The sequence below is a fragment of the Balaenoptera physalus genome, assembly GCF_965194825.1.
Source record: "Balaenoptera physalus genome assembly, chromosome: 8".
NCBI classification, from domain to species: Eukaryota; Metazoa; Chordata; class Mammalia; order Artiodactyla; family Balaenopteridae; genus Balaenoptera; species Balaenoptera physalus.
Window position 1 is genome coordinate 60,529,996 of NC_138887.1, and position 19,333 is coordinate 60,549,328.

The 19,333-nt window shown below is 34.7% G+C and overlaps 1 protein-coding gene and 1 long non-coding RNA gene across 2 annotated transcripts in view; both read right to left on the reverse strand.

The window, feature by feature from the left end:
* The window catches only part of LOC309665608, a 174,791-nt gene that overhangs the window by 125,931 nt on the left and 29,527 nt on the right, over positions 1-19,333 (reverse strand). The window lies entirely within an intron of this gene.
* LOC309665474 (uncharacterized protein) overlaps positions 1-19,333 on the reverse strand; it is a 110,210-nt gene that overhangs the window by 85,326 nt on the left and 5,551 nt on the right. The window lies entirely within an intron of this gene.

Consider the following 19,333-nt stretch of genomic DNA (forward strand, 5'->3'; position numbering starts at 1 on the left):
AAAATGCCCCCAAAGCACTTCATGCTCAAAAGAGACGTTTGCCCGGGTGCACACAGGTGGACTTACTTAATTTTAGAGCTGGTCAGCTCATCCAGAGGCATGTTTCCGTTCCACCAAGGAAAAGTGTAAGCTGACAGCCAGTACCGAGCAGGGGAGAAACAGGGAGGATCCCTGAAACCAATGGTTTTGGCAGTTGCTAGGAACGTCCCTCAAAAATCCCTCCCTCAGGGTCAGCTCACCACAAGCAGCTCGCTCCTCGCAGCCATCTTGGCGTGTAATCATGGCCCGAGGTTCTACTCGGGGAAAACCCTGGGGAGCCAGATATCGCGAGAGGACAGCCTCACCTTGGGCGCCAAATAACTGCGGTTCAGCTGCTCGCTGTTCAAAAGCCAATAAAGAGGCAAGATGGATGGAAAGGAAAGTTTGCTTTATTTCGGAGGCCAGCAACCGAGCGGGGGGCGTGGGGAGGGCGGATCCTGTCCAAAGGCTGACCCCTCCCACTGACAATCAGTGCGCAAGAGCTTTTATAGATGGAGGGAGGGGGCTACATGCAGAAACAGCACAGTCAGCTCTGACAGTCCTCTTTAAATTAGTCATGCAGTGGTCTGATCAGCGTCATATTGATTGCTTTAAGTACAGTTAGTCTTTAGTTCCAGGGTCACTTTGTCCCCATTTCTTTGAGGCCAGTTCTCAGAATTGTGGCAGCTTATGTCATGGCTATAGTCTGGTCATTATGTAGTTAACTTCTTCCACCTGGTGGGTCTTTCAATATCTATAAGACAGATCAAGGGATATGGCTCAGAATATTATGCATAGCCCTTGAGGAGGAACTAAAGGTCCTTGACTTTGCTTAATGACTAAACTATTATTGTTTGGTCTTGTTTGACTGTTTCCCTTTGTTTCTGCGTTTCTCACTTCTCTGATTAAACGTATTCTCTGGCTAAAGTTTTTCTACAGACAAAAGGCAGGCTGAGTACATGGGGGCAACGACCATAATAGGGTCCTGCTCCATTTCAGTGCTATACACTTTGTTAGGTTTCCATTTTAGTTACCTGTACACTAAGGCTATGAGCTAGACGTTTTGAGTAGACTTGGATATTGCCATAATCCTTAGTTGCTCATTAATTGATAATCTCTTACTTCACTTTAAGAGGTGGTCTCATTTATTGTGTATGTACATACATATATACGTATGTAAATATATACATATATATGTATATGCATACAGGGCACCTTACTCTGCCTTGTGTACTAATGATATAATCACAAGAGATATATAGCAACATATAATAGAATGAACATAGATTTTAATCACAATTTCAAACTAAACTGGCATTTTGTTAGAGCTCAAAACACCTGATTCTGAGAGAGCTACTAAACCCCTGCGTGTTGTTTTGTCATCCCTAAAAATGTGCATGACACTGTTAAACTCATAGAGTTATTATGAGGATTAAATTAGAAATATAAAATTCTAGCACAATCTTCAACATAAACTTGTAGCTCTTGTTATATAAACAGGGCATAATAATACTCTGCTGACAGGTTGTTTGAGAATGGAAAAGCCTATATGTACCATCCCTAGTATAGTGCCTGACTAGGCACTGTTTTCTAAACGGTAGCTCTTTATGATTTAAGAGCCATGTCTTTTCTTACAGCCTGGGATTAATTCATTTGAAAAATTTCAGTAATGCAATAAGCAGATTTTGAGTATCTTTACTATTTCAAGCAGTATGCTTACCCTTACAGGGGAAATAAAATGAAATAAGATATAAGTATTGCCTGCAAAGAACACAATACAATTACATTATATCCATTATATACATAATGGATATAATATAATTATATGTAATAATTATATATATATTTATATACAAGTTATATATAAGTAACTATAATACTGTACTATTACTGAAGTGTTATAATACTGTTTTGAGATAGGAAAAAATTACTACTTTTGGAAGCTTGAGTGTTATCCCTTTATTTCATAAAAAATTGTGGAATTCTGTAAATAGTTTTAGTTAATAGTCCTTGATGGTTAGGATTTTATCTTTTGTTTTTGCAGTGTTCCTTTTAGCATAATTAGAACGATTCATGTATTCTGGCAGCGTTTCTGTTTAGCAGTACACACATCTGTATACAAAGAATAATCTATTGGCAAAACACATCTTCAGCTCTCTTTTGTTTGATTTGTATTTGCTTTTAGGCTTAAAACATAATTCAGTTTTATGTGTTCAGCTTTAAGGCTTATTAAGAAGGACAAAAAATAAGTACTCCATAACTTCATTTTTACCATAAAGTGTATGTTACCTCTTGATATCTTAAACATTTTAACATATTAATTGTTAGTTTTCTTCTGCCTCTTCTTATAGAAGTGCAAATACATTTAGGAAATATTGTACATTGGAAGTAAAAATAATAAAATCCAGATAGGTTAGTAAAGGAGTCCTGTGTAGAAGATTCAAGTCAATTAGTAGAATAATATTGGATCTTTCTTTCATAAGAAACCAAGTATATTTATCAGGTGTTCACTTCAGTAGAATTAGGTGTGTCTTTTATCTCATTTTATATTCTAAACCATTTTTGTTATAGAATATAAGTGGTAGAAATGTGACAGCTATGCTAACTGAGGATGACAATAGGGTAAAGGACAAGGAAAAAGCCTTTTGTAATTTAATTTTAAGTAGTACCATCATTTATTTTCAGTTGGCATTCAATTTTCGATACATTCACTTTAAAATGTATTACTGTTTAGTTTTCAATGTTATGGTAATTTTGGAGTTGACTTAGCTTTTCTCAGTCACAGATATGAGGCATATTAATGCACATAAGTTCCAGACGACAAACGGTGCTTGAAGTTTCCATGTCTGCTAATTCATTTTTGATTATAACATGATGTCTCCTGAAATATAAATGGCATTTGCCTAGCCAAACGGTCATCGGATTTGAACATACGATGTGATGCTTCGCTGATGTTTGAACTTTGGAGTCATTTCAAATTCATTGATAATAGTCCTTATAAAGGCCATGTTCCCTCACTCAGAATGAAATAAACTAGGAGACTTTATCATCTGCTTCTCAGGTACGTTTCTCTAATGTATTTCATTTATGGAAAGTATTTGGAATTAATTTAGCACTAACCTTTGAAATCAGTGGATGTTTCACATCACTCACATTTTCAAAACCAAGTTTAAATAGTCCAGATTATATTGTGTCAAAGGATTCCAACGACATTAGTTGTCTTGGATCTTAGTTTTTTACAAAAAATGGCAGCTATTAATGTCCATTATCACTCAAAGTAAAGTTAAATCTTAAAAATAGAGTCAATTTTGTCATTAACCATCTAAATCACCTTGAGATTGAGAAAAGAAATGATAAAAAAAAAAGTTGTACCACTATGTTTATTTTTATGCCACAAAGTATTTTCATGTATTTAAAAATTTCTTATACATTTTGAAAATCATTACTATCTCTAATAAAGTAGAAAAGGTAAAAGAACATTTGTTTGAAAAATTTTTTATCATGCTCCTTGAAATTCTTATAGCATTCTAATTTTTGTAATTAATTGTTTTAAGTTCCTTCCTGAGTGTTAGAGTGATATCAAACACCATCACACTATCAATTCACTAAGATCCAGTGATGCACCTGAAACAAGGCTGGGCCATGGTAAGTGGTCTCTTGAGATCTTAAAAACAATAAAACTGACTAAAAGTCAGTTTGCTTTTTACTATCACCGTGATTCTAAACAATCAAAGATACACTATTCCTCCTTGAAATAATCTCTTGTTTGTATAACCTCTAAATATGTGCTGAGTTACACTTGAGTTTTAATAATACCTTTTTAAGCTTCATATTTTAAGCTTTAGCATATTTTATTACTTGTATTTCATAAACATTATATTCTATGAGGAAGTTAATTTGAAGAAATCCTAGTGATTTAGTTGACTATCACACATAGAGACTTGGCTACATACATTTGTTTTCAAAGTTTGTAATGTTTCAAAAACTTGTGAACGTTTTTGGGGCAGATTTTGTGTTTTCAAGCCTGATCATACCGTGTATTCTTACATATAAACATTAGATTTCTAATAAACAATGACAGCCTGACGGTTGTGTAGAAATATAACTTGAATTGATTTAATTCTATTATTATATGGACCATTTGAAATGTTTGTGTTAAATTTCTTGGAATTTGTTGAGAAATTCTTTTTTTAAAAGTATACTTATATTTATGACATTTCTAACTATTTGTGTATCTGTTGCATCATGTGAAAGAAACTTTTGAAATTAATTCTTCAATAAAGTATGAACTAAGACTAACTAATCTGATTAAAATATTTATTGAAAGGAATATGCAAAAGTTATCCATTGTGACAAAGTCCTTGATGAACTGACAGAAATTAGGCTCTTAAACAGGAACTTGAATGTAGCTACTCATTACTGTGGGAGACCAATATTTAGGTATAATTTTCTTTTTTTTGAAAAACAGATTTATGGTATTAAAATACTAATCTATTCATTTCTCCTTTTTGTACAGTAATATTTATTTTATTTTTATTGACATAATTATATCTAAAGTAAAATATAAGAAGTTTCACTGGTTCTTTTCTGCCCATTATTGTTCATTTCATTGTATGATTATAACTAAAAATAATTTTGTTCTGTAGAGGAGGAAGTATCAAAAAATTATTCTCTACAGGAAAACATGCCTGGTATACTATTGATAGAAATGTAAAAGAAAAGTCTGGGAAAATACATGTAAAGAAAAAAATAATTCAGCAACTTGTTTAAGAAGTAGATACCTGCCTGACTTGTTTTATTTTCTTTTTCCAAATGCATTATAAATCCTACATGGAGTATTCTTATTTAAAATATCTCTGTAGGTGAAAGAAAAAGTAAGTGAGAGAAAGAGGTAAATCCCCTCTAATTTGTTCAGCAATAATTATTATGCTAACTTTTATGACCTATTATTAGCTTTACATTTCTAATAAATCAACATTTACATTATTTTAACACTATGAATTTTAACTTTCCTCACCCCTACCCCTGTTCAGGTGATAGTAAAATGGAAACAGTATTATGCGGTGAAAAAAAAGTATATTTTACAACTGAAAAGATGACAATTCAAATCCAGATTTCAAACAAGTGGAAGCAAGGTAAGTATACTGTCTAAACTGTAAAATTGAATTAATATTTCTAAGTACAAGTCTGCTATGAGATAATATATAAGAAGGTACTAGACCGCACAGAAACGAAGACCCAACACAGCCAAAAATAAATATAAAAATAACTTTTAAAAAATAAATAAAAGAAGGTACTAGAACATAGAAATAAATTTGAATTCCTTTTTTTCAAGGATTAACACATATATCTGATATTTTAAAATTTAAATATATACTTATTAAATCATTGTGTGTTTCATTGTAATGTATCTTATGAGGAGGTCATATATGGAATATTAGGTTTAATTACAGTTAAATCTTGATGCCATTTTTCTTAAGAAGTTAGAAACAAGTATCTTATCCATTCTCAACAACACCAATAAATCAGAAAGCAAATTTCTATTTTCCAGTAGATAAAGCAAGGAAACTCCTATTTCTGGAAATATGTAGTTTTCATAAATTTACTCTTTAGGATATCATTTAGGAAATAAAAAATAATAATTGAAATTAGCTTCCAAATGCAGTCTGTGAAATTAAGATACTACAAAATCTGATGATATAAATATACAGCATCTACATGCAGCTACCTATATGAAATATTTTTCAAAGGCACTGATAAAAATCTTTTGAGCAAGTACTGAACTCCCTTTAAGTAGCAGGCATTGTAATAGATGCTGAGTACGCGCATGTAAGAAAGAAACCATTGCAATATTCAAATACCCATAATTTGCTGAAAGGTTCATTTTAAAAAGCACCATCATCAACAACAACAAAAACAAGAAAGGCAGTAGCAACTTAAGTCGAGACCATAGATTATTCAATGAAAGTAACTTGATGGTAGTCACTATAAGAGATTATTACATTATTAAATCTGCATTCAAAATAAATATTTATATCCTTTAATTGAATAAATACCCATTAATCTTCACTTTTTGAAACTGGTTAACGAAACTATAGTTGTGCATTAAATCAAAAGGAAGAGGGAAGATACTAGTTATTCTTTCAGAAGAGAATTTGAAAGTTGAAGAAGTTGATGGCAATGGCTTATTGAGATTGTATTTCAAATATAATTCCAATTTGGAAAGGTAAGATTAACTGATCTGGTAACTATATAGCATAGACAAAGGAGTTGCTCACAGTCTATTTTTCTATGTGTAGAACGAGATTTGATGTGACAGCTCATGTGTTACGATTTTGTTAGATATAATAAGTAGGAAAAATTTGAAAATTGACAACATTTGTTAATAAAAGTAGGGTAGATAAGCTGACTGTAAAACAAATTCAATCAAAATATATTGTTTTTTTATACTAGGTAAGCTCTGCAAAAGTTGGACATGGTCTAAGATCTAATATTAAAAATTTTGTCTTTCAATGTCATTTCAGGTTAGAAGCTATATTATTATGAAATACATTCCTAAGCACACATTTTCTTGAAAACTAGACTATAAGATAAATTTAATGTAGCTAACACTACAGTTCTTGATTTGAGTGGATGCTAAAAAGTTGTTTCCATTTAGGGAAATTATTCCAAGCTTTACACAGTTCATGTCTATTTTGCAATTAGTTTAATTTCCATTAAAAACTCTCCAACTCTGTCCTTTGTCACATGAAAATATAAAATGTGAGCAATAACTAAATAGCCTTGTTTCTAACAAGAAAAGTTAAACTTTTAATTTTCCAGTTCTCCTTTACGTGCTTCTAAATGTGCTGTGCTGTATACAATGTGAAGATAAGTGATAAATATAAGTATTCAGTATGAAACTTTCAAGCACATTCCATTATTTTATGTAACTTGACTGATAGTTAAACTTTTAATACAGTCATTTTTGAATTCTTATGCTGAAAGGAATATATAGCAACCATTTTCAGGGGGACAAGATCAGAGAACATAATATTGTTTAAAACTATATTTTAAAAAACATAAATATACAAGTTTGAATAGCAGACTTGATCCATTTACCATTTCATTTGCACCAGTCTTCTGATATTCTATGAGAATTTTTGTGGTCCAATTGATACTACAACTGCTTAATCTTTCCTGACTCTCTTTTCAGAATCTCAGAGACTTATTTGTTCCTGCCTCTGTGGCATTTAGGTTACTAGTGCTTATTTTTGAACCATTTGTAGAATGAATAGTCTATGAAAAAAAAATGTAAATACAAATACATGTAATTTCCCTTTATGTCTTTACCTTTTGACTTATATATGCATGTATGTATGTATGTATGCATGTATGTATGTATATATGTATGTAATGTATTTATTTGTATGTATTATATATATTTTTTGGTAATTTTTTTCAGACCTTAATAAAGTGCATGGAGGGAAACTTTTGTAGAGGCTAAGTTTTTTGTGTTTTTGCTATTGCTGCTGCTGTTTGTTTTCTTTTAGTGTTTGTCCAACTTTATTTTCCATTTTTTCTGATAAGAAGACCTCCCTTTATAAGAGAAAAAACACTCTCCAATTACGTGTGTTTATGGGGATGCTGATTCTCTAGCCACAGGTGTGGACACAAAAGCCCTGTAAGGCCCTTGGATTAATATGGACGTTGGGTGAGAGAGAGTCATGTTTTCTTCTGGGGTCATTGAGTCTGAGGTGCAGGTAAGCTTAGATTTCTCGGTGCCCTCATTACCCCAAAATAAGGAACACGTAAAGCCAACAAAAAGAATGACAGAACCTGTGATGATGGAGATTGAAAGAGAGAGAGAGAAAAAGAAAATAACATCATTTGAAGTGTCTGTGTAGCTTAACCTAATTTGCATTGTTCGAGTTTTTGGTTTCTGTTACTTCAAACAACAACAATAAAAAATAGTTCAACACAGCTATTTCTTAATAATATTACACCTATATACATATTTTGCAATTGAATGTACTATATACGTACAATGTCATAAATTTACTTCCTCATTTCCTTGCCTCCATAAACAATAGTTTTTTACATCCAATCCAGTTCATGGTTAACTTAAACCATGGCATTCAGGAACCAGTATATGCTTTTATCTAATCCCTCCCAATCCTCACCTTATAAAAACAACAAAGCACGTGATTTCAAGTGTGGTTGGATAGGACATAAATCAAGCACTTGTTTATCATAGAGTAAGATAAATTTTTTTTTTCAAATTGTATTCTGTCTTAGCCTTAACAAATATCATTCAGTCTCTGCCTTGTTACTTCACTAACTACATGTCTTTTTTAGAGCAAATTATATTTTGTCATAAATCTAATTTAACAGGGAATATTAAATATCTTCTTGAAATAAACTATATATACATGCATGGCAGACATATGAACACACATACATAGATATACATATATGTATATATATGTTGGTATATCACAGAAAATGACTAGACAGAAATGCATTCTCTTCCAATGAATACCTAAAAACTACAGAGGGAAAGTATATATAAGTAAGAGAGATATGTAGTCTACTTAACTTAATTTTCAATTTTTTTTTTAGTTGATTATTAGTGTGCCCCTGACCTCAAAGGCAGACAGAGTCAATCTCTTCTTCTTTTATATCCATGTGATAGTTATTTGGGCTATTAACCCTTATTATGGTTCTTTATCCATTGTTTATGTCCCTTTATAATCCTTACTTTGGCCAATGAAATGCAAATGTAAGTGGTGTGTTATTTTTGTACACAAATTATAAGAGCTTTCTTTCTCTTGCCACAATAATTGTGTAAATATTTTGGGACCTTTAGTAACAAACCGAGTAGATGTCTTATTGCCAACTGGGATTGGACATTGATGTTAGTGAAAGCAACACTTTGTTGTGCTAAAGTCACAGAGACTGAGTTTATTTATTACTGAAGTATAATTTAGCCCATCCTGACTAATGAATGCAATTTTTTTTGCCACTGCATGTTATTCAGTTCCTATTATAGCATTCACCTCATTCCATTGCATTATGATATTTGCATAGATAACTCCCTGTTAGGTTATAAATGTCTCATGGTTAAGCATAGAGACTGGCATACAACAGCCATTTAAAAATGTTTGTTGATAGAGTATAATGAATATACATTAAAGAGCAAAATATCATCCTTCTGGTATCTCTTCTAGAAAAGGAAACATAACATATAGCATATAATGCAGAATATGCAGGGCAGGCATAAAACAAGACACATAGTGGTTAGGAAGCAATTCAACATAAGCTTAGTTACCTGGAGTTGTCTCCTTCTCTGCTACTTCCTAGTTACGTGATCATGTAAGTCTATATAATCTTTTGTATCTGAGTTTCCTCTTCCATAAAATGGGAGTAAATATAGTATGCCTCTCATACAGTATTTGCAATAATGAAAAAAATGAATATAAATAATTTATAAAATACACAGTAATAAGCACTCAAACTTGTATATAGGGGTGTATATACATAAACACACAGAAATGAATTCCTCACTTTTATATAAATATCATTGGGTATATTTGTGTTTAAATTATATCAGATGTTATATCAATTAAATATAATTTCAGATGCATTATCAATATACCTGATTGATTTCCATTCAGTAGTGGCAAAAAGACTTTTAACTTTCTTCTGATTTTATGACCTCCTGAGAGTACTCTATTCTAGCTCAATATCAGGAATGTAATAATCATGAAAGGAACAGTATATCACCAAAGGAGCTAAAAGTTTCTTTATCTTATACCCTTTAGAAATATTGTGATCCCTTTTATAAACTTTTAATGAAAGATTTGTGTGTGTCGTTGAAACGAAACAGGACCCTGTGGTCCTTCCCACACCATGTCCTCTGCTTGCCTTTTGTCTGTAGAAAAACTTTAGTAAAAGAATAAATTTAACCAGAGAGGTAAGAAAATGCAGAAGCAAAGGAAAACAGTCAAACAGGACAAAATAATAATAGTTTAGTCGTTAAACAAAGTCAAGGACTTTTAGTTCCTCCTCAAGGGCTATAGATAATATTCTGAGCCATATCCTTTGAGCTGTTTTGTGGATGCTGAAACCCCTACCAGGTGGAAGAAGTTAACTTCGTGATGACCAGACTGTAGCCATGACATAAGCTGCCACAATTCTGAGAAGTGGCCTCAAAGAAATGGAAAAGAACTGACCCTGGAACTAAAGACTAACTGTACTTAAAACAATCAAGATGACACAGATCAAACTACCTCATGACCAATTTCAAGAGGACTGTCAGAGCTGACTGTGCTGTTTCTGCATGTAGCCCCCTCCTTCCATCTATACACCCCTGAAACTCCCCTTTAAAAGCTCTTGCCCCCTTATTGTCGGAGGGTGGGGGAGGAGTCGACCTTTGGCCCAAGTTCCTCCCCTGCCCCCAGGTTACCAGCCTCCAGAATAAAGCAAATTTTCCTTTCCACCAACCTTGCCTCTTAGAGTATTGGCTTTAGAGTGGTGAGCAGCCAGACCCCACTTTTAATAACATTGTGTCTAATTTAATATATATTGTAGATTGATCTATAGTGTATATAAATGTATTCTATGTATATATGTAGAGAGAGATGTAAGTATATGACCTATAAAGAGTATATATATGTGTGTATATGTAATATAACTGAACTATCCTCTTGCTTCCAAAGCATTTCAGTTGATTGATTGATTCATTGATCTACTATGGGAATTATTTCCTTCTTCCTTGTATTGTTGTTGGCTGTTTATAGATGTGTTCAACTATAGATTCGAAATTCCTTGGGCAGAACCTCCCCTAAGATTTGAGGCACCCAGGGCAAGAGTACAAATACAGGCACCAATACCGTATGACTAAATATTTAAAAGTTATGAATCAAGCTAACCTTCTATTAAATAAAGCATGATGTAGCCTCCTAAGTAGATGACTATATCTTTGTAATGAACTGGAAGGCCAAATATTAAGTAACGATTATAGGATTCCCAGTAGGAATTGGAGCACAGAAAGCTGGAGTTGTTAAAAAAAATGCTTCTACTCTGGATCATGCTACTTCTGGGAGTAATAAACTATCCTTTGTTTTCAATCCATGAATCCTGTGTCTTCTGACAGCATCTATGAAACTGGGGCAGGCTAACTTGTTAGCGTGCAAGTAGGATAAACATCTCAGACTCTTGACATGGAGCTGATTAATTTCTATAGCCATTTATATATATATATATATATATGTATGTATGTATGTATGTATGTATGTATGTATGTATATGTATATAAATAATTTATATATTTACGTAATTTATCCTCACAAAGATCTATTAATTTATCCTCACAAAGATCTACATTTAAGGCAGTAGGTACTAACTGATTTCTTTGTTTTGTTTAGTTTTGTTTTTGCTTGATTGTTTGTTTTTCGGATAGTGTAATGCAGATATAGATACTTTCGTTAAATAAAAAGTAAAACTGTTATGGGTAAGATAAGAGACTTGCCTAATGTTATATGAGGCATATAGAATCTGGATAGAGTTTTGGTCTCCAGATTCCTCCAATATCATGAAGTATCTACAAATTTACCAATAATGCAAGATATTCTCCTTTCTCACTATGATCACTGTAATTTGATAATAACTTACATGCTACGTACAAAGAGAAAGCTAGAAGAAAAATGTCACTCAAAATGTTTACATCAAAAGCATTAGAGCATATCTATTCTCCATTAACAGTTATAATGAAAGCACTTTGATGAAAGAAGATTTAAGTCCTCTTTGAACTGATCTCTCTCGACATTATAGATAATAAGGCACTTTATTTGCAAATACCCCATACTCTGAAAATCATGTTACTGGCTACATTACAAAATTCGATTAGTTACTTTATTCTCTGCTGGACACCATTAGTTTCTACTGAATGAGCTTTCATATGTACTGGCATCTTCAAACATATGCTTTTGTGAATGCATATTGAAATATTTAATTAAAGCATGACACTTAATGCACATTTAGTTGGAACTCTGCATGTTAAAACTCTATAAAATTATTAGGAAAACAGGAAAATATACCTTACCTTTGATTTTCAAGATGATTTCCTCATTCAGGCATATTAAATTCAGTGATGCTAATAAAGATTTCAAATATTTTTCTTTTTGTGATTTCAGCACATAATGTATGTTTCAGTGAAGTTTCCCCTCTCTGTTATGTGACCTTGGCCAAACTAGCACAGTTTTCCTCCAGTGCCTAGTTTTGCATGATGTCTAGAGTTGGCATTCAATAAGTGGCTCTTGATTGGTGGGAAAATGATACATCATGCCTTTAGAATGCTAAAATACCAAGAGCAGTAAAACAATTTTTGTGATTTTAATATTTAGTCTCCAAAATGTATTTAATTTTAAGTTTGTTACTTGAGATGATCCTAACATGAAAGTCCTTACTCTATGATTTCATTTTTGGTTATGAACAATACCCTTTTGTATATACAGTAAACAGAGCATTATAAGACTTAGAGAGAGCATTCTATCCTCAACTCAGTGGACATAAATCTGATGCCCTAACACTATTTACTGGTACAAATCATTCTATCTACCTTCCAGACCATAATCCTTCTCACTTGCTTTTACTTGCGTTGGCTGACCTCTGTACATATGGCCTATTGGCTGATTAACGTTTATTGGGTTGTCTTTTTCCTGGCCAACGCTGTCCCATTTCTGTCCTCTCTCAAATACTTTTAGTAAGGCAGCAATCTCTGTATATCACAAACACCTTAAGAATAGAATGGGGTTCAATTAGGAATCAAGTTTAGGTAATTTCTCGTTTTATAGCAGCCTCAGCCAAAGCCATGAAGAGTGGGAGCCAGTTTTAAGCAGGACCTGTCATGATGCTTTGAAACTAGCAACCCTACTTCACCAACCTCAGCTCTTCTGGTCTCAATATAAGAGGAGGTTGAAGCGGCTAGGAGTAAGAATTTCTTAAAAGAGAGTATTCAGCATTCTACTGCTCTTCTCCTTCCTGATTGATCCTTAGACATTAGGTGGGTAGTGTGTTTCTCTCTCACTTTAAGCCATGTCATAAGTGAGACAGACACCCAAAAGCCCCCTTGGAGAGATTGGCATTCATCTTCTTGAGTTGGGAGAATAAAAGGAATGTTATCTGACTTGTTTTAAAAATCTTGAGGCCTGGGAGAGGCTGGCTTGAGTGATCTGCCTGAGAACAAAAAGATAAAGCACAGTGAGGAAGTTTCTCTTTCAGAGCACGTTTGGACAAAGGTACAAGTTGCCTGTGATTCAGATTTGGACTCAAAAGGGGGTCCAAAACACCCTTGTATATAGGCAGAATAAGGGTCATGGTTTTTGGTGCTACAGTTGGTGCCCTGCATAGAGGTTCAAGCTAGGGTTAAAATCCAGCCTGTGCCCGTTATGGCAGCAGGGTCCTGTCAGCCTAGAAAACTTGTTCTTTTATTTTTTAAGCCTCAGGAAAATCAAGATAGTGGCTATTTAATTATTTATTTTGTTTAATTGCCCCCAACCATTTCAACCAATCGATCAGTCACTCAATCAATACTTATTGGGCACCAACTATATGCCAGGCACTGTTCACACAGCAGTACATGAAACAAAGTCTTTGTCCTCACGCCTCTGCATTCTAATAGAGAAGGAGAGAACACCAAACAAATAAGACAATTTCTGGCGTTATAACTGCTATAGAGGAAATAAACAGGATGATGTGACAGAAGTGCAGAGGGGGGGGGCTACTTTAGATAGTTGTCTTACAGGAAGTGACATCTGACGTGCAATTTAAAGGATGAACACAAGCCAGCCACAGGAACCATCTAGGGAAGAGAGAACATTCCATGGCAGAGAGAACAGCAAGGACAATGGTCTTTGGTGGTACTGAGCTTGACATGTTAAAGAAACTGAAAGCCGGGTCTGCAGCTGTGCGGGATACCTCAGCTTTGCTGGCCTTCAGCTTACACCACTTGCTCTGTGTCTTCTACCTGTCTAGTGTCTATTTCACTTGCCATGAGTCTGGCCCAGGTTCTTCCCTGAACTTGGATGTCTGGAGCTTGTGCTGATGAAGCTCCCGCTCTCCCCTCCATGCCCTGGGCTTGGATCAGCTGAAGACACATATTTAACCCCACAGAAGTGTTCTGCTTTGATCATCCTGAGAGTTGGACACAGGCCATGCTGAAAGTCAAAGCAGAAAACATGGAGCAGCTCATTCCTCCAATCATATACCTGCCAGTTGGCCAGGACTTCACTTACACCCCACAACTAACTGTGGTGAGGGTTGTATTTCCCAGGACTCACCCACAGTCTTGCCCAATGACATTTCTGGAAGCTCTTATAATCACTCAAGAGACCCTTCTTTCTAATTTACAAAATAATGTATTGAGGGATAGTGGAGTATCATCTGAATAAAATAGCCTTAAATGAAAGTATATCCCTAGGTATAAGGAGCTGACAGGTAGTGCTAAACCATCACCTGGATGAGGCTTTACCTGAAACTAGGGACCTGAGATGAAATATTCTATTATATAAGGGTCTCTAAAAAAAGGAAAAATGAAAGAGGGAGAAAAAAAAGGGGGAGAGGTGGAAGAACACTTTGTGAATGAAAAAAAACAGTGTTTGGAAATCTACCAAAGAGGATACCAACACTGGTTTACAGCTGCATGAACCTTGTAAGGCTTGATTTTTCTCATCTGACTCTCCCCTGCCCTTCTCCTCAGACACAATCCCAGAGTGGAGAATTGCAGTAGCGTCAGGTGAAGGATGCATGTGGCTGGGAAAAAGGAGAGAAGTGACCTCCTCCTCCCCTTCCCCACTGTGAGCTTCAGGCCCCAGGTGGATTCTGACCGTGGATGCTGTAGGGTTGGGAGGAAAGAGGGGTGAAGAGAGTGGAGAAGTTTTGAATGACATGGATAAGTATATCTTAGATTAGACTGGACTTTTTGATACCTTAGAAAATTAGAGTACTCTTCAATACCTGTAAATCATAGAGAATGCTATGGGATCTGACCAAGATTTTATTCAGGAGTAGGAAAGGACAAGACCTCAGAATGTGTTCAAAGAGAACAAATGTGAGAACAAACAAAATTACTTTTTGCTCTCACTCCACTAAGTTCAATAAATACATTGAATCCATTGACATAATTTCCATAAATTGCTTCTTCTCTCTTCTAAAACTGCTAATCCTCTTTTATTGGTTTGTGCTGAAAAAACAAATTTTGATTTCCTGAATAAACATGAATTAGTTTTTGAGGTGCTCTGTTTAATTCTCTAACCATTAAGTCTATCAGATAATAGCTAAAAACACTAAAAAAAGTTTCATCTTGTTTACTTTATATTCTGTCAATTATAATTCTTCATCGACTGGCCAGTCCTATTGCACATGTACACTGTAATAGCTGTTTTCCTCAAAATGACATTGTGACCTCAAAAGATTTTTTGTATTATTAAAATGGTGTCAAAATTATTTGCTGTTAACTGCTTCTTATTGTATTATTTAAAAATAGAAAAGGCAAATAACTTATGTGGTTATGATGATTGTATTTCCCAAATCCCAAATCAAGAAATGTGATCTGACAAATGGTTTCTGGGCTACATCCAGGTACAAGAGAGTACCGAGACTGCCCAAACACTGCTACTGGTTTAGTGTTTCTGATTTAATTCCTTTGGTCTAAAGAGCTGACAAAGAGAATATTAAAAATATGAAGTATACAGGAATATATCTGAATTATGTCGGGTAAGTTACTTTAAGAAGATGACACCATGCTATCCATTAATATGAGAACCTTAACTTGCCTTTCTTACTTCTGCCTTTCAGGGGCTTTTTAAAAATCTGAGTCATTTTTAAAGAAAACCTCCTCCATTAGATATTACATTAACCAGTGTTTTTGTTTGCCTGATGATGACATTAAATCCCCTGTCATATGTTTAAATACAGAGCTTGTCTATCACGTTGCTCATTCAAAATTCTGTAACATTAAGGGCATAGGCCAATCTGCATAATCATATTTCCAAGTCTTGTTATTGCACAATTATTTGGCATTTTAATTCAAGTTATTTTCACTGGATAGAGGTCAGTTATTTTTCTTTGTCTGTTTTGTGCTTATTTTCAACTGCTGTCATTCAGTATATATACGTTCTATTCTTCCATTACTATATTCTAACTCAGAAAAGGAGACAGTCAGGAATAGTTTAGAACACCAGATCAAGCATTATCACAGTTCTTAATTATGTTCTGAAGTTATTCCAAATGGTAATATTCATCTAAAAATAAACCAAGCATTGCAGTAAAAGAGATGTGAAATAGCCATATAAACACTCATAATACTAGTTCATTTCTCAGTTTACTAAGAACATCATTAACAAGAAAGCAGAAGGGTTTTTTTTTCCAGTTTAAAATAATTATTGGAACAGTCCAGCATCTAAATAAAATTGCAAAAGTCAGAGACTAAGAACCAAATGCATCTGTATATATCTATGCATTAAAAGTAGTCAAACCTTTGGTAGAGTATATATGTCAATGCTACTCTCTCACTTCGTCCCAGTTTACACTTCCCCCTCCCTGTGTCCTCAAGTCCATTCTCTATATCTGTGTCTTTATCCCTGTCCTGCCCCTAGGTTCATCAGAACCATTCTTTTTGTTTTTTTAGATTCCATATATATGTGTTAGCATACGGTATTTGTTTTTCTCTTTCTGACTTACTTCACTCTGTATGACAGACTCTAGGTCCACCCACCTCACTACAAATAACCCAATTTCGTTTCTTTTTATGGCCAAGTAATATTCCATTGTATACATGTGCCACATCTTCTTTATCCATTCATCTGTCAATGGACACTCAGGTTGCTTCCATGTCCTGGCTATTGTAAATAGTGCTGCAATGAACATTGTGGTACATGTCTCTTTTTGAATTATGGTTTTCTCAGGGTATATGCCCAGTAGTGGGATTGCTGGGTCATATGGTAGCATAAAAAGAAACAAAATTGAGTTATCTGTAGCGAGGTGGATGGACCTAGAGTCTGTCATACAGAGTGAACTTAAGTCAGAAAGAGAAAAACAAATACCGTATGCTAACACATATATATGGAATCTAAAAAAAAAAAAAAAACTGGTTCTCATGAACCTAGGGGCAGGACAGGAATAAAGACGCAGACGTAAAGAATGGACTTGAGGACACAGGAAGGGGGAAGGGTAAGGTGGGACAAAGTGAGAGAGTAGCATTGACATATATACACTACCAAATGTAAAACAGATAGCTAGTGGGAAGCAGCTGCATAGCACAGGGAGATCAGCTCGGTGCTTTGTGACCTCCTAGAGGTGTGGGATAGGGAGAGTGGGAGGGAGGCGCAAGAGGGAGGAGATATGGCGATATATGTATGCATATAGCTGATTCACTTTGTTGTACAGCAGAGGTTAACACAACATTGTAAGGCGATTATACTCCAATAAAGATGTTAAAATAAATAAATAAATAAAATAAAATAAAATAAAAGTGCCATTATCAACCCCTCCCCCCCAAAAAGTAGTCACACTTAATTTCTGCCAATGAATGCATGACTAAGGGAAATACAGAGTTCTTCATTAGTTATAAATTGAGAGTTTGGGAAAAGAAAAAGAAAAACTCCGAGGAATAATGGACAGTCTTACTTGACAGATATCCACCACCATACTAACAAATGAATCATCCAAAGGTAACATTCTGTCATTTAATGGTTTCCCCCTTGGCTATATTCACTAATCTTATCAGAGTTTCTTAAATGTCTTGTTTTTAGGTCTGGGTATCTAAGTTAATTGTCAATCATTTTTGCTATAGAACAACTTAAGTTTATAGAATATTTTTATATCTTGCTCAAGGAGACTCACTCACTAAACACAGCATTCCTATGATTTTTTTTTTTTTTAATGTCCTCAAGCTTGATATTTGAAGATATAAGGTAAAGCACAAGATGACAATTTGGTTCAGGTTTGGATGTTCTTTTTTCTCACATCAAGAAGAAAATTCAAGTCACAGTTCAGATATTAATCCTGGCTGAATTTTAGGTTGTGATTTGTTAATAAGAAAAAGAATTAATTCATATTTCCTTAAACAATAACTTATTAATAAAAAAGTTACCTGTTAGAAGTAATGCAAATTATATTAGAAGGAATGCAACTGAAACACAAAACACGAACATTTAAATAGTCTCATAGACTAAGTTCCAAATAACTTAAGTTTACAATTTAAAAAAAAAGTGCTAAAGAAATGAAACCACCGTGAATAAAAATTATCCTGGGTGGGGGGGCGGTGGTGGTGGGAACTACCTGTAGAAAAAGACCCACAAAGATGGCATATACTAGAATTAAAAATGTTTGTTTCATATGTTTAGAGAAATCAAGGATATATGACTAATACAATGGGGTTCCACTCTCACCTATGATATATAAAGCTGGAAGAGTGCATCACTCCTACTCTAATAACAGAAAAATAAACTATATAAAATACAAAATTATTATGCTTTTATTCCACGGAAGAGCTGAGTTTAAATTCCCAGGCCAGAGAAGTCTGAGCAGGAGAGACAGAATACATGGGAAGAAAGTGTAGCTCCAGCAGGTAAGAGGAAATTAGAATTGTATCACATTGTTACAAGATGCTTGCGGGCTAGCTCAACAGCCTAGAATCCTTGGGTACCTCAGGCACAAGGAAATTTTCACTCACTTGGTGGCTGTTTTCCATGGACCTCCACTGAATGCTCACAAGAAAGCTTGTGCAAGTCCAGGAGACTGGGGAAAGCCTCCCATGGGTGGTACAGGCACACAGGAAGGAATCATCTATCACAACAGGAAAGCCATGAAGGGTCCTCCCTGGACTCTGCTCTCATACAAAATTAAAACCTTAAAATGTCTGTGGAAGGACAGCAAGTTCTGTCACTCTCAAGGCACAGGTAGATCCCCATTATTGCTGTGGGAAGGGGAGTAGAAACAAACCTGTTCCCCTGGGGAAATGGCAGGAAGAGCTCTACACGGCATCCTATGTCAATAGCATTAAAGTCTCAGCACTGTAGAAGGAAAATCTCTCCCACAAGAGACCCACTACAGGTAAAATACAGAGATTTGCTATCATGGGGAGGAGATGTAGGAATGGTGAGAAAGCCATAAAGCCCAGGTGTACAGGGACAAACTAAGACTGATACTGGACCAGGGCAAAAGAGAACAACTTCTGTTGTCTGTCTAGCAGCCCAGCAAGCAGTAACAAGCAATAATATTCTTCCCTGGAAAAGGAGCAAGAGTCCCCTCTAAAGAGAGACCGTCTGTGTTA